Source organism: Cupressus sempervirens, chromosome 4, assembly GCF_028749045.1.
Source record: "Cupressus sempervirens isolate cs-2001-9-10 chromosome 4, ASM2874904v1, whole genome shotgun sequence".
NCBI classification, from domain to species: domain Eukaryota; kingdom Viridiplantae; phylum Streptophyta; class Pinopsida; order Cupressales; family Cupressaceae; genus Cupressus; species Cupressus sempervirens.
This window is the reverse complement of record NC_143121.1, coordinates 332,151,582-332,167,372: the sequence shown is the minus strand read 5'-3', so window position 1 is coordinate 332,167,372 and position 15,791 is coordinate 332,151,582.

The window sequence follows — 15,791 nt, the reverse complement described above, 5'->3', positions numbered from 1 at the left end:
GATGGAATATCCTACCTCCAATCCACACTGAGTGGTCCTATTGCAATAGGCCATATCCATGTTATTCTATGTTGCTTGCTAACTTTTTCATATCTAGACAAAAGTTATCAAGCAATCTCTAGTAGTAGAAGCATGTGGCTTGGGTACATAGGGAGCTTCTTAGGATTAATAGTTGTACATGCTACCCTCAAATAGGTGAATGTTTGGTATTGGATGTAGTAAGCTCCAACCTAGATATCTTTGCAGTTGCCTCTTATAACATCCTCTTGGCTTAATCCCCTTCAATGAATTGGATTATTGTAAATATAAATGCATCATTGACTATCTAGTATTCCTTGCTATGCTCTTGAAACCTTTTCTTAAGTAGCTAAGGATATACTATATATGGACATGTGTTTGCATCCTACATACAACCCCTTTTATAAAGCCTTGGATAATCTATTGCCCTTACAGATAACAAGTATACCAAATATGATGTCATATAGAAATTTTGATTATTCTTAACTACCACTAGCTTCTCGCCCAAGTTTTCACTAAGAATAGAAGACCAATCAATTGGCATCTCCACTATTTTGATTGTCTAAATAAAATGCACCATTCAAATGTTCAAATGTCCTGACACTAGCAATCCCATGACTCTACTCAAGAGTATGATTGAATATCCAATATCTTCCTTCATATAGCCTCTTGTCATATCCACTTTTCCTTCTTTTCATCCTAGAGGATTCTTCTTAATGAGATATGAAGACCGAATGATCTCAAAAGCTTCATCTACATGTTCCCTATACCATTTCTTCACTTGGTGATAGGTTAATCTAATGAATTGATCCACCCTCATTAGATGGAACACCTTCTCTATATTCTTGGGTTGAAGATCCAAGATGATCTCTCCAATTATGCTCTTCACTATCTTTTGTTTAGGAACACAGTTTTCTACAAGTGTAATAATTTGCTCTAAAGACTGCACTAATACTAGGTGTGATTCTACATTGACAAGTTGCAATTGCATCAATACAGATATCATCAGAGACCTTTCTATGGGTTTATTGCACAATTCTAAGAATGCAACCAAATCTGTGTGACCTAGTTTAGTATCCTAGACCTCTGATAGTCATCTTGAAATAATGACTTGATAAAAACACCTTGAAACATGAACACCATTGGCTTTGGGACCATCTTTTCTACAAGGAAGGATGATGAAGAAGCCATTGAATCTATACAAAAATAATGTGTATTAATTTGAAGTCAAAGAAAAATCAACAAACTCAAACCCTAACATAGACATCAACAAAACCCAAAACCCTAATTTTCCCAAAAACACTAAAAAACTAAATTTATGACTCTTTTATGCAAAACAAGGGCGCACCTGGTGCCTGGTGCACCTTTACTTTGTAAATTTTTAACATGGGGTGCACAATAATGCACCTCATGGGGTGCACTAATGCACACCCTATACTTAGTGCACAAATGAAACTAAAGATGTGCAGTAGTGCACCTAATTAGGTGTGCTACTATGCACCTTAAGTTAGGTTTATGTTTCTTAAAGTATGTTAAAGGTTTTTTTCATTATGAAGGTGCACATTAGTGCACCTAATTAGGTGTGCTATTGAACACTTTGAATTAGGTTTTTTTTGAATTAGGGACCATCCCTTTTGCAAGGGAGGATGATGAAGAATTTGTTGAATCTATACAAAAAATAATGTGTATTCATTTGAAGTTAAAGAAAAATCAACAAACTCAAACCGTAACATAGACATAACCAAAACCCAAAACCCTAATTTTCCCAAAAACACTAAATAACTAAAATTTATGACCCTTTTATGCAAAACAAGGGTGCACCTAGTGCACCTGATAGGTGTGCCTGGTGCACCTTTAACTTGTAAAGTTTTAACATGGGGTGCACAAGAATGCACCTCATGGGGTGTGTTAATGCACACCCTATACTTAGTGCACAAAATAAAACTAAAGGTGTGCAGCAGTGCACCTAATTAGGTGTGCTACTACACACCTTAAGTTAGGTTTATGTTTCTTAACATATTTTAAAGGTTTGTTTCATTATGAAGGTGCGCTATTGAGCACCTTGAATTAGGTTTTTTTTTTTTTTTTTAAATGTGTGTGGTTGTAGGTGGAGGAGGTGATGCACACCTAAATAGGTGTAGTGGTGTGGGCATGGATGCTCAAAGGAAGAAAAAGAAATAAGTGAGGAGAGAGGTCGAGGTCCCCAGGTTATATAGACCTGGGGACCAAGCACACCCTTGGTGCTATGTAGTTGCACATCACCAAGGGTGATGCTTTTCTTAAAGTGATTTGGCACACTAGTGCACTTGATGAGGTGTGCTCATGTGCCTCTTTTTTGCAAAATAATGACTTCTACCTCAAAAATTTTGATTTTTAGAAACTAGGTTTTCTAGTCGGGACCTGGACTTGATAAAAACAACTAGATAAAAACCCTAAAAAGACTCAAACCCTGGACTAGGGATCTAGAAAGCCAAAAATAAAGTAAGGGGTCCCCATTTCTAGGAAAAATTGGGTGTGAGTTATGAAACCATAACAGAAGAGACGTGATCAAAATTGTCAGGCCTACTAGAAGAGGAGTGAATTACCTTTTTGGAGATGGATGATTGCTTGCTATTGGAAGTAGAGCATGACATTTAACCAACCACCATAGAGGCCAATATTTTCCATAATTTATGTTGCATCAATTGTTGCAAAATCTCCCCCTTTTGGGACTTCTCCAATTAATCTATTTGAAGACAGACTGAGATGTTTTAGCATTTTCATCTCTCTGAAAGCCATGGGAATCATACCTAACATACTATTGTAAGAAAGATCTATGTACTGCAAATTTTGTAGATCTGATAATGATGGAGGGATCGGCCACTGAAATGTATTTGAAGAAAAAATTAGATATTCCAACCCCTTCAACTAGCCAACACACTGGAAATACTCCATGAGAAATTATTTCTAGAAGCATCTATAGCTAGAACCATAACCATTTTCCTCATGTCCAAAATAGAACCTTGCAAGAAATTGTGGGAAACATTAAAATATAATTGGAGATTTTGAAGTCTTTCAACTTTAGGAGGTATATTTCCCATTATTTTGTTGTGTGCCAAATCTACTACTTCCAATGTTAGACATCTCCCTAAACTAGTAGGTATTTTTCTTGATTTCTGACTGTGATCAAGATAAATTTGTCTAAGTTGTGGAAGCTCACCAAGGATTTTTGGGATTGGCCCTAAAAGCTTACTGTCACCAAGTGACAATAGTCCAAGCTTTCTTGACTAGTGAAAACTCTTTGGGATTCTAACAAGTAGATTGTTTGTGCACATAGATATAATCTTTCCATATTTTGAAGTTTGGTAAAAGTAGATGGATTGTTCCCACTAAGTTGGTTTCCTTGTAGACTTAATTTTGTCCAGTTTGTTAGGTTATCAATATCATTTAGTATGTTTTTACCAATTTCATTGAAACTTAATCCTAAAATAGAGAGTGAATTTGACAAGTGACCAACTGAAGTGGGCAAGACACTAGTGAGATGATTTTCTCCCAAATAAAGAACTTCCAAGCTTAAGCAATTAGTTAACTCTGTGAGAATAGACAAATCGCTACTTCCACTAACAAAATTATTTTCCACCAAAGAAAGTGTTGTTAGTTGCTGAATTTTCCCAAATAGCAAGGGCACCATGCCTCTTAGCTCATTGTTGTCCAGAATAAGCCATTGCAACTAAGTCCAATTAGTTAGTGAGCTAGGTATTTTTCCAATGAGTCCATTTTCCCATAACACTACTTTTTGTAAATATTAAAGCCTTCCAAATTCCTTGCAAATTGGGATGCTTAAGTGGTTCTCAGGTAACTCTATGAATTGGAGATGAGTGCAATTGGAAAGGGTGATGGGGATCAACCCTATCAAGTTGTTGATGCCAAGGTAGGAATATCAACATGGATTCTATTCATTCCCAAGTCAAGGATAGTTAAAGGGGACATGTTTGCTAAGAAATATGGGATGATCCCTATCAATTTGTTTCCGCCCAGCCCTATAGTTTCCATGTTTGAAAGACAACTAAGTTTAGAGGGAATGCTAGTGGACAATTAAAGCCTTATTAAGAAAAACAATCATCCAAGCTAAAATGGAATATGCCCCTAGAAGCTATTTTTTTGAGATCAAGAACTCGAAGGAAGGAAAGATTTCCTAGGAAAGGAGAGATGTTGTCATATAATCCCATACTAGTGAAATTCAAAGAAATCGTGTGCTATCAATAAGGAGAGTAGATAACGCCAGTCCACTCCTTTTTATTTTTTTCCCTTTTTCTATCCTTGTCTTCTCTATCAAGACATCTTGAAAAAATATGACCAACTTTGTTACATGATAAATAGATTATAAGAAGTTTACCTTTATATTTCCCTTTTCCTCTTAGAAGTATTCTAGCTATTAGTGCTTCAAGCTCATCAAGTTCATCATCGGAAGTATTATTGTCACTTTTTACATAGTTTTTGTTTCCTTTCTTGCTAAGAACCAATCATGATTTAAAAGCGCATTCAAAAGTGGTGGGAGTAAAATTATCAAAATTCAACATTTCAAAAGTAGTACGTAGCATTTCAAAATTATCTCATTTCGTGTATTGCATAAATCCTAATAGCATAAATAGGAAGTAGAGTTTTCAATACCTTTTTTATTATAGTTTCATCATCAATCATTCGATTACAATCTCTGATTAGCTCCTCTTATAGCGATTACAATCTCTTTGATTCTTCAACAATAATGGACTATATTCTCACATTCTACCATTCTCATTTCATAAAACTTAACTCTCAAGCTCTCTAATTTTTCTCTAAAGACATTCTTGTCTCCTCCATATATTTTCTGTAGTGTATCCCACATTTCCTTAGTAGTATTGCAATATTTTATGTCATCAAAATAGGCATAGCTTAGGGATGATGTCATTTCTAATGTAGCTTGGTTGTGTTCTTTCTTCTGTTTTAGCTATTGAGTTGTTAGAGGAACAATTGTTATCTCTACATATGTATATTCCATAAAATGTATTGCACCATCTCCAATTCCTACTAGATATAGCCTCATCAAACTTTTCCATTCATGATAGTTCTCCTTCTTCAACTTGGTACCTCCTTTTCAGGGTAAACATTAAGAAACCCCCCTCCAGAGAAAGATATAAATTATTGGAGAATCTTTCATTATTTTGAGAAACCAAATAACTTTTATTGGAAAATCTCTCAATTATTTTAATTTTAAATGTTATTTACATTGGCAATTATTTTGGAATCATAATTCTTGGGTACAAAATATTGGTGAATCTCAATAATAATAGGAAGTTCGTTAATTGTCATGGAATATTACAAATCAAAATTGAACATGTTTTATCTCATGGAAATTATGAGGATAATTACATTATATTTTAAATCAATATTGAAAACTAAATATTGGTAATATATCCCTAGAGTAACTAATAACTATGATAATTATTGGTGAATTAAATTTAATTTGTTTGATAATATATAATATTTATCTGAATCAAATCTAATCATGTATCAAATATTGTGACAAATCTTTGAGTTTGATTTTTTAATAAACTAAATTATTGAGTGATTTTAAATATTTTAGAGCTAAATTTAATAAAAATGTGGCTATTTAGGTTGCACTAAATCTTAAATTATTATCCAAATTACTAGCAAAAAATTTGTAAAATTTGTAAAATTACGAATATTCACCACTAAAAACACCCTACTCCTTTTTGTGCACCTTGATCTTTAGCTTTAAGTACCTTCAAAATTTTCTCTACAAGCACCATTTATCTAATACCAATTGTGAGAATGTTTAGAATATCTTAGAAGGGAGTGAATCAACTATCTAAGGTCCATATGTACCAATTGAACAAACAAACACATAAAGTACTTCATAACTGAACATCCATTAGCTCAACCTCTAAAGTAAACTTTTAATAACATAAACTAGAATTCAACTATCCAAAATATATCATACTTGTAGAATGTAACAATTAATAGTAAATAATCACAAATAACATCCACATAAGTTTGACACTAGGATTTAACATGAAAACCCAATTTGGGAAAATCCACTAGTAACATGTCACCAATATTTTCACTCTTTTGAATTGAGATCTGTTAGGAGCCAACCCTATTAAAGATTACAAAAAAAAACTAAATGTGACCTTGTGAAAGGATTTAATAACCCTTTTAGGAGTGGCCTTGTTAATGGACTTAAGAATATTCTATTAGAATTCCACCTTGATTAAAGGATTTACATATGAATGTTAGGGCAACCTTGATTAAAGGATTTCAATATTGATACAATGGTTAGAAAGTAACAAAAGATTTTTTATCTTAATAAGTGCAACTCACTTTTCAAATACAAATCATAGCTCATCTCAAATGTTTATTCACTGATTGATATTTATTGTCAAGTTAGTGTCTAATTCACTTGGAAAACCTTTAAAAATTTACTCTTCACCTTTTCTCAACTCTTCTTAGCCTTCTGTTTAAGTTTACTAATCAATAATATCAACAACTAATCCAACCTTATTAGATGTTTACTAGCACTACTAACCTCATTGGGTCTAGCCCTTACACCTCCTTAAATAGGTTATTGTGATATTTTCCTACTTAAACATCATTGTAGATCTTAGGGTTTGGTTAGATTCATTGAATCCTTCTACCATTTTATCTCTTCTAGAAACTTCTCCAAACTTCTCCTTCAACCCTTGCATAGAAATAGACAAACATGATTTCCCTTAATTTTAATGTTCTAGGTCATCCATCCTTATCTTGGATATATGCTTTACATTTTCCAAGATTTAAACTCTGTAAATTGGAAATTATGATTTCCTCATAATTAATCAAATTTTTTTTTCCTCAACCAACAATATGTTTTGATACTTGGTCATCATTGGGTTACTCAGTCACTAATAATATTTTGTTTGGAACATATATTGATACTAGGTCAATACCAATGCTCATTCAACACTACTTTTTCTCAGCACATATTGTCACTCGGTTGACACATCACTCAGCATATATTGAAACTTCCTTAATATTTTTCTATTTTTCTTGGTCAAGCCTACGCATTTGGTCAATCTTTGGTCACTTCTTCAAGGCTTTAGATAACTGCATTCTTTACTTGTAAATTTATTAATCAATCATTTTATCTTTTTAGAGTCTAACCAATAAAGTGCCCATTGTAATTTGTTCTTATATCTCAACCTTTCATCTAGGTGTTTTTTTAATGTAGAAATTCTCAAATACTCTTCATCAATCATCTAGATATGGCACTAAAATCAAATAGAAAATTATCTTACCAATAAGATTTGACATCAATGACAACATCGCAATTTTTCCAATTGTAGTTTCCAACAATCATTCAGTTGGCCTTGAGCCTCTATCAATTTATAATTACAATATAGGACCTCATTACTACATGTTACATCACATTTCCATAATTATCAAAATTGCCAGCCCATAATCTTAGACACTTGTAACACTTGACATAGCACTATCAACCATGCCATATTCATCGTGTCTTCTACCTCTATTTAAGTGTGCTTATCCATTTCATATCTATATTAGGAGGTATAATCCAAACATCACAAATTACTTCTTAAGAAATATATCAGAACACTATCTTCAATAAATCTGTAGTTATCATCATTAGTCTTCAACTTTTTGTATTTTCCCTTAGCATAATTGTTAGGACACTCTATAGAATACATCCTTAACTCCATGTAACCTCATGTATGTCACCTTTTATCTCTACACCCCCGATCTCTATTTTCTATTCTAGTAGTCTTCTTAGAAATACCAATATGTTGACATCAAAGGCATATACAATAAGGAATGCAATTTTTTTTATCATTGTAATAATCTCTCAAGTGCTCCAAAAATTCTAGGATACTCCCCCATAGGAATACTGTCAACATTCATTCTAACAAGAAGAGAGAGGGAAGAGACATAAGGTAGGGACAAAAGGTCAATAATGATGAGAGGGGGTGATAAAGATGACATAGATAGAGAAAAAAAGAGAGATCTTGATGGTGGAAGGAAAGGAGTGAGGGATGGGTTAGAATGAGAGAGATCATAATTACAAGGGAATATATGACTGAGGTTAATTGTAGTGCCTACACCAAGTTAACTTTTCTGATTTTATTGCCAAAATCTTTTAGGCCAGTTTATGTTTATGCTTAATGATCAGTGACACTATTTTCCAAATTATTGGATGTTGTTTTCATACTCAGTTGATTATATGATGAGACTACCTTGGTACTAGTTACTTCATGTATGCATGATTATACTTTGATGATGATTATTTATAGTGATTTTAGTTATTTAATGATATTAGTTAGATGAATTATTTATATGTGTTTTATATGGATACTTACCCCACACTACATGTTTGTGGAGTGTGTATATGTTTTCCTTATGTATGATGTTTCTAATGTGGTTAAGGAAGCAAGTCGTAGTCACTCGCTAGTCGAGATCTACACAATGGACCACTTCCTACCATTGCCTCTTTAGTTTAGAATATATGTGTTTTTACATGCATGGATTTTATGTAGATTGCATGTATCGAGTATCGACTTCCTTGAATTGCCAGGATGAGCATACCCTATAGCAATATCTCAATGGTAAGAGAGGGGAGATAAATTCTTGAGTCCAAATCCTAACCTTAAAACCAATTGTCCTAGAAAATTAGGACAAGTATCTAAGATGACTACCTTTTCAAATTTGTTATAAGAAATAAATTTGTGATTATAACCCTTGAGTTTGATATTGTATGTGGTATTTTTTGATGGGTTTTCATATTTTTTAATTCTTTTTGACAAAAAGTGGCAAACCATTGAGAATATATATATATATTATATAATAACTAGTTCAATGGCTCGTGAAGGGAAGAACACAACAAGAAACCCTTCAGTCATTACCAATTATAGAATAGAGTGTAATATATTTCATTACAATAATACATCACCCAAAATTATTTAGCAAAAATAATTTGTGTTGATAAAGAAAATGCAATTTCCAACTCAAAAAATGTAGAAGGAAAGCACCTCAAAAAACCATGTTGTAAGCCAGCACCAATTTTGTTCAAACATATACCTAGAGATGAAACTAATGGCATCTACATAACTAGATACCCTTAGCATTGAGAAAACTTGCATGCGACCATAACATATGATACCCCAAAATTACAAAAGCCAATTTATTCTAGTAATTGTATTTACTTTAAAAATCACTTTCAAAAGCCTATTGCGAACTAGTTATTATGAAGACAAAAACAATATGCAGGTGTAGTCAAGTGATCAAAATGGCTCCCATTCCATCTAAGTCGGGTCATCCCCTATTGACAATACCAACCTCCCCAATAGATTGTCAATTTTCATAATGACACAATTACTAATATCATCCTCATGATCATGTGTTAATATTTCATTAATTGCCCTAGCTTTGGACTTTAAAGAAACAACAACATGTGGCGTTAAACATCCTCTATAACACCATACATAGGAATCCACTTGGCCTAAGCTCCCACCACCCAAAGCTTTGGAGAATGACACCAAGAAGTTTTTAAATCTACATGCCCTCTATCATGAAAAAAACCATGAACACTTGGAAAAGGTGTTGGTCCCCCTGCAATATCATACTAATGCAAAGCACCCCTAATAACTTCCATCCCAATCAAATTACCTATCCCAATCTTGTTTGCGATGCACTCCACAATGCCGATGTCCTAAAGAATGTCAGAGGTAAAAGTGAAGAAGAAAGATACTATTTGAGAGTTAAAGGACATTTCAAAATGTGATACCTATTTAGGTTTTCATATTTTGTCTTCTAGGTCTTTGGTATTTTTTTTAATTAAGTCAAATTAAAAGATTAAGGATTTAATTTAATAAAAAATTATTAACATAATTTCAAGATTTAATTATATTTAATTAATTGGAAAATTAATTAAATTTAAAGAGAAATTTATAGTTCTAATTCTAGAGCGTAATAATATTTATTTAATTTAATAGAAACATATTTAGGAGATCATTTCCAAATAAATGCTAAATATTATTAGTACTTAAGTTAATAAATATTTTATCAAAAAAATACTTCAAAAATTAATTAAGAAAAGAAAGAGAAATTAATTTATTAAAGATATTTTAATTTGCAAGAAGTGTGCATGAATATTTGAAAAAGTAAATAAAGAGTTAAAAGATTGTGATCAACGAGTTCCCTCACGTGACCATACAATCAGTGTCCCAAATTTAGGGGAGAACTCCATCTCAAAGATTAAGAGTTCTTTTCGCAAGGACCAGGATTTTGGAGAAGGGATTTTTCAGAGAGAAAGTTTTGAGAGAAGAGAATTCTAATAAAATCTTTAGGTGGTTGTGTATTAGCATTAGAACTAGGTAGAGCCTCATGTTTTATTCACCCAATGAATTATGTTTCTTTGAAATTCCTTTCTACATCATGTTTGTTGAATTGTTGTTCCAAATTTTGTTTGTGATGAATCTTTCAATCTCTCATTATGAATTATTGTTATTCATACCAAATTCTTCTGTATATGAGGATTAAAAATTAGGAAACCCTCATTCTATAAATTGAATAGTTGTTATTTAAACATAGTTAGTTTTGAAAAGAAATCAATTTTAGACTAAAAATTTGACTAGCTTATTTGCATTTTCCTATCAGCTTAAATTTGCAATGTTTATATATATATATATATATATATATATATATATATATATATATATATATATATATATATATATATATATATATATATATATATATATATGTATGTATGTATGTATGTATGTATGTATGTATGTATGTATATTGTGGGGGGCGGGGCTTGTTTTAAAAATGGAATTATATTCAAATATATTTTTAAAAAAATTGAAAGGAGGCGGGGCCACTAAACCCACATCTCCGTTCTTTTCTCCTCCCTAGTAATGAATTTTGTTGCACCTGCTCATAGTGGTACTATGGCAGCAATAGCAATACCTTGTACTGCTACTGTAGTCACAGGATGATTGTGGCAGCATCCATTAAAGACCAACTATGCAGGCCCTAAAGACATGTTTCTTTTTTTTAAAATTTAATTTTATTAAATTTTAATTTAATAAAATTTTAAATATAGTTTTTTAAAAATTATTATTATTAAATGTTATTAAAATTAGGTTTTATAATTAGTTTAAATTAATAATGATTAATTTAATAAGATTATTATTATTATATAGTTATCATGTTATGAAGTTTAGTATTTGTTATTATTAATGATTTAATACTCAGTTATTATTTTATTAATAAGATAGTAAATATTATAATCGATAATTAACAACTATTACTAGAAGTTGATAATATTGCGATAAGTATTTATTTATTTAATAAATATTTTATCAAATACTTTATTTGTAATATTTAAATAAAGTAATTTGATGATTCTAACTTTTTTAAGGAAAAATTGATGATTTTAATTAGACTTGGAAATCTTTTGGTCTATTTGGTTTAGTGTGATACTTCAAATATATTCCTTTCTCTAAAGAACTTGAATTAATTTGAAAACTTTAATATTTATGATACTTGAGAAATGGAAATTGAAAGCCTAGTTTGGAACATTGAGTCTTGTTTTTGAAAAGGAAAAGGAAAACATGAAACCTTTAATGAAAATTAAATCATGTATTTTCAAAATTTAATAAATTAGAAAATGGCTTTTGTATATACTCCTTTTATGATTTGTGACTTTACCGTTTGATGTTATGTTGATTTAGCTTTTGACCAATCAAGTTGTTTTACCAGAGCTTCGAGAGTTTTGTGTTTGTGATGTCATGATGATTATTTGATCTCGATCTTTTATACTCAACCATAGTAATGTGTCTACTATTCTCTTTGATGAGTTTGGATCTATTGGTCATTTTTCTTTCTAGTGCTCTTGTGTGAAATTGAGGTGAATGGTGTGACCTATTTGACTTAACCTTTGAGTCTTTGATCAATTATTTTTGGATACTTTCTAGTTGCTTGTAAAGGACTAAGGTGTTATTGTGAATTGTCATTTGATGCATTCTAGTCACTTGTATAGGGCTAAAGTGAAAACTATGATTCTTTGATTTGTACTTTTATGAGCCTAGGGTAGGTAATCTATATGTTAAGTTGGGAACTGGCTTGCAATGGAGGCCGAGGCCCTAAAGAGGCTAATAGGTAACCCATTGTAGGTAGTTAATAAGTGAAAACACTACACTAAATGAGAGTAAAATGAACCTAATAAGAGTTTTTGTCTTTCCTCACCCATGGCTAGAGTGCTAGTATAGACTAAGAAGGGAGTAGAGAGGACACTCGGTTGCAACCATCCATCGTTAGTATGCCTTATCAGTACAAAAAAAATACTAGTGTCACATAGACTCACTAGGGGGATAGAGGATTAAAAGACTAGTCAGGTAACCCTATAGCTGGCTCGTGCAATGACACTTTTCCACTACTAGTATAGATTTGCTACATGTTTTTGTTTTCCTCTGGGTTTAGATGTCAATTTATCTTGGAACCTTTGAGTTAGATTACTTTTAGGGCTTTCCTTGACCTAGATATTACTTTTGATTTTTGGGAATTGTTATCTTGTTTAGGACTTGAGACTATCTCCTTAGCGCGGTGGGACTAGACCTTTTTGGGTTACCACAAGATTAGGTGGTAGTGCTTTTTACGTTTACCTTTGAGATCTGTTCCTTAATGTCATGGATGGAGTTTCTTGTTTTACATTTCCTTTCATTCTATCTTTGTGTATTATGATGGATAGTTAGATCTATTTGATGGATGATCTTAGTTATTTTATTGTATCTTGTATCATGGATCTAAAAGAGATGATGTAATTCATTTTTAAAAATGTATATTCTTTTAGCCTTTCACGCCCTATGACATGTATAGTGGATGATTGTGCATTCCAAGTTTATTGCCAAGTGGCATTTGGAAAAAATGTATAATATTTAAATGGACTAGACTTGTATTTATTGTTTAATGTGGATGTGTTATTTATTGGACATTGTATTATTTAAATCTAAATATGATTCAACATCTTGGGATCCTTGAGGAATGTAATCTATTATGTTTTCTTATGTATCATTGTATGTTATTGCTTCTGCTACTTTATGATTGTTGTACATGTTATTCTTTATAATAATAAAATGTTTGGAAAACAATGTTAAACTTTAGGATAGTTCTTTTGGATCCCTTGGCAGGGCATTACATTAATGATAATTATAAGTGGAAAACATAAGAAGGAGAAGTTGAAGAGGATGGGGGATAAATTTGGCAAAGAAGTAGAAGAGGTTGAGATACATGAGGTATACATAGATGATGAATAAGGGGACACTATAATTTGAAAAAGGAAGGTATAGAGAAAATAAAACTAATTTGATATAGATATAAAGACAAGGATAGAGAGCTATTGTAAATATAGGAAAGTGATCTAGTTAGAGGAGAAGAAGGAAAGAGATCATGTAGAGTGAAAAGAATGATCTAGATACAGTGAAAGAGATTTATTAGTGGGAGAGGTAGATGGAAATTACATTAAATATATGTTGAGAGGAGGGGAAGAAGGGGAGAAGGGGAGATGTGTGTGTGTGTGTGTGTGTGTGTGTGTGCGAGAGAGAGAGAGAGAGAGAGAGAGAGAGAGAGAGAGAGAGAGAGAGATTTAGGATGGGGATGATTAGCAATTAGAATAGATAAAGATATTGATCTTTATGTGTGTGTGTGTGTGTGTGTGTGTGTGTGTGTGTGTGTGTGTGTGTGTGTGTGTGAGAGAGAGAGAAAAGAGCATTGATTAACAAGATGTAGATAATATGGTCATTAGGAGAAAAAGGTTTTGAGGGTGGGGGGGAGAGAAAGGGATAAGTATAAATATAAGAGTGTGTAGAGATGATGCACAAATAAGGGGAATGTGTAGGAGGATGATATAGACAAAAACAAAGGATCACAATAGATATAGATGTTAATGGGGAAAAATGTAACATAAATTATCAATATGAAATAAAATTATAGAACTATAGTTGGTTCCCAAAGTGATGAAAGGAAGAGCATCGAGGCTTTTTTTAGCTTTAGCTAGAAACGACAGGGATGATGATGATGATGGTGATGACTATGAGGGGAATGAAGGGCATATGCTTCCCTTGTCTTCTTTGCTTGTTTGGAGTCTTCCTTTCCCTCTTTTAGTGATCTCTTGGTATGCCTATGTGGGTCCTTTTGGCAAAGATTTACAAATCAATACTTTCCCATAGCCACGAAGATTAATAGGCTATTGGTGCCTTTCTTTCTATGGTAGTAGGCTTCTCCATTGTGAGAAGGGATTTGTGTGATTTTTTCTCTGAAGGAGGTTTGAGGCCTTTTTTTTCTCTTAACCCTTTTGGCTATCTATTGTGTGCATATAGGGTTTGGCTGCCCCTATTATGCTTTGCTAGGAAATTTCCACTATTGAGATGGGGTCTTACTTTTCTTTGGTGTGGGGATGTTCTCCTTTTGAGGTTTGAGTGTTGGGTATCTTTGATATGACCAATATTACTTTCCCCATATTTATCTCAATGACTTTCCAATAGAAAGCTTTTATTCATGACTAGATTCTTTTGGGTGACATCTCTTTTTTATGGTTGTGTTCCCTGTTGAAAAAGGTTCTCACTATTTAGCTCCATGGTTATTGTTTCTAATATTCTCTCTCTTTGTGGCTACATCATATTGAGGTGGATGTTCCTTCAAAGATGGAGGCCCAACCATTCTTGTTGGCTTGGTATGCCTATAAACGTTTGGAATAGGATCTATTGGGCTACTTCTTCACTGGGCCTTATGGTGACTAGCTAGATCCAAATGGGAATAGGTTGATCTATTATCCTCCTTTCTATTGTCCCTATTGAGGTGGGTCTCTCTTCTTTTGTGGAGATGAAGAGTTCTTCTATTTTTTCTTTTGGTTCATGGGCCTTTCTAGTAATTTATTCAGAGTGGACAGGTGGGATTCCCTATATCCCCAATACCATGCTTAAAGATGGAAGTGCTTCTACAAACTTTTTTTATGAAAATCCTCTTCAGATAGTATTGTGTTTTTCTTGGTCTCTAATAAGAAGGATGTTGCAAATTTTCAAGGGCCCTTCCTACTGGCTAGGTGTTTTCAGTTATGGAAGATTGTAGGTTTTGGGTCTGTTTGATTCTTGTGGGGAGTATAGGTATTTCTATGACTATTATTTTGAGGGACTCCATGTGTTCGGTTTGATGGCCCAGGAAGCAAGGAATTCTCACTTATTTATTTTTCAGGAACTCAAAACCCCATTCATGTATTATCACTAGCCCATTTTTTTGTGTTTCCAACTTTCTTTGCTAGTTTTTCCAAGGTAGCTCGGTCATTTTTGTCAGTCCTTCCTAGGCTACAGATTGTTTGTTTCTCTTGGGATGCTAGACTATTTATCATTTTATCTATGGTAGAGTTTCATGTTTGATGAGGCTTTAGATCCTCGGTAAAATCTATTTATAAGAGGTTTTGGGTCCCCCTCAAAACCTTCTTTAACCTTAATCAAAAAAATTTAAAAATTATATACTTATAATATATATTCAATTTTATATTATAATTATTTAATATAATAATTTAGTTTATTTAAGATAACTTATACAATATAATAAAATACATTTATTTTCAATAATAATAATTGTAATGATTTGATGTATGCTTGAATAATAATTGAAGTACATGTTAATGATAGAACAATTAAAAATAAATTAAAACAAGTGTCACATAGTGGCTTATATTT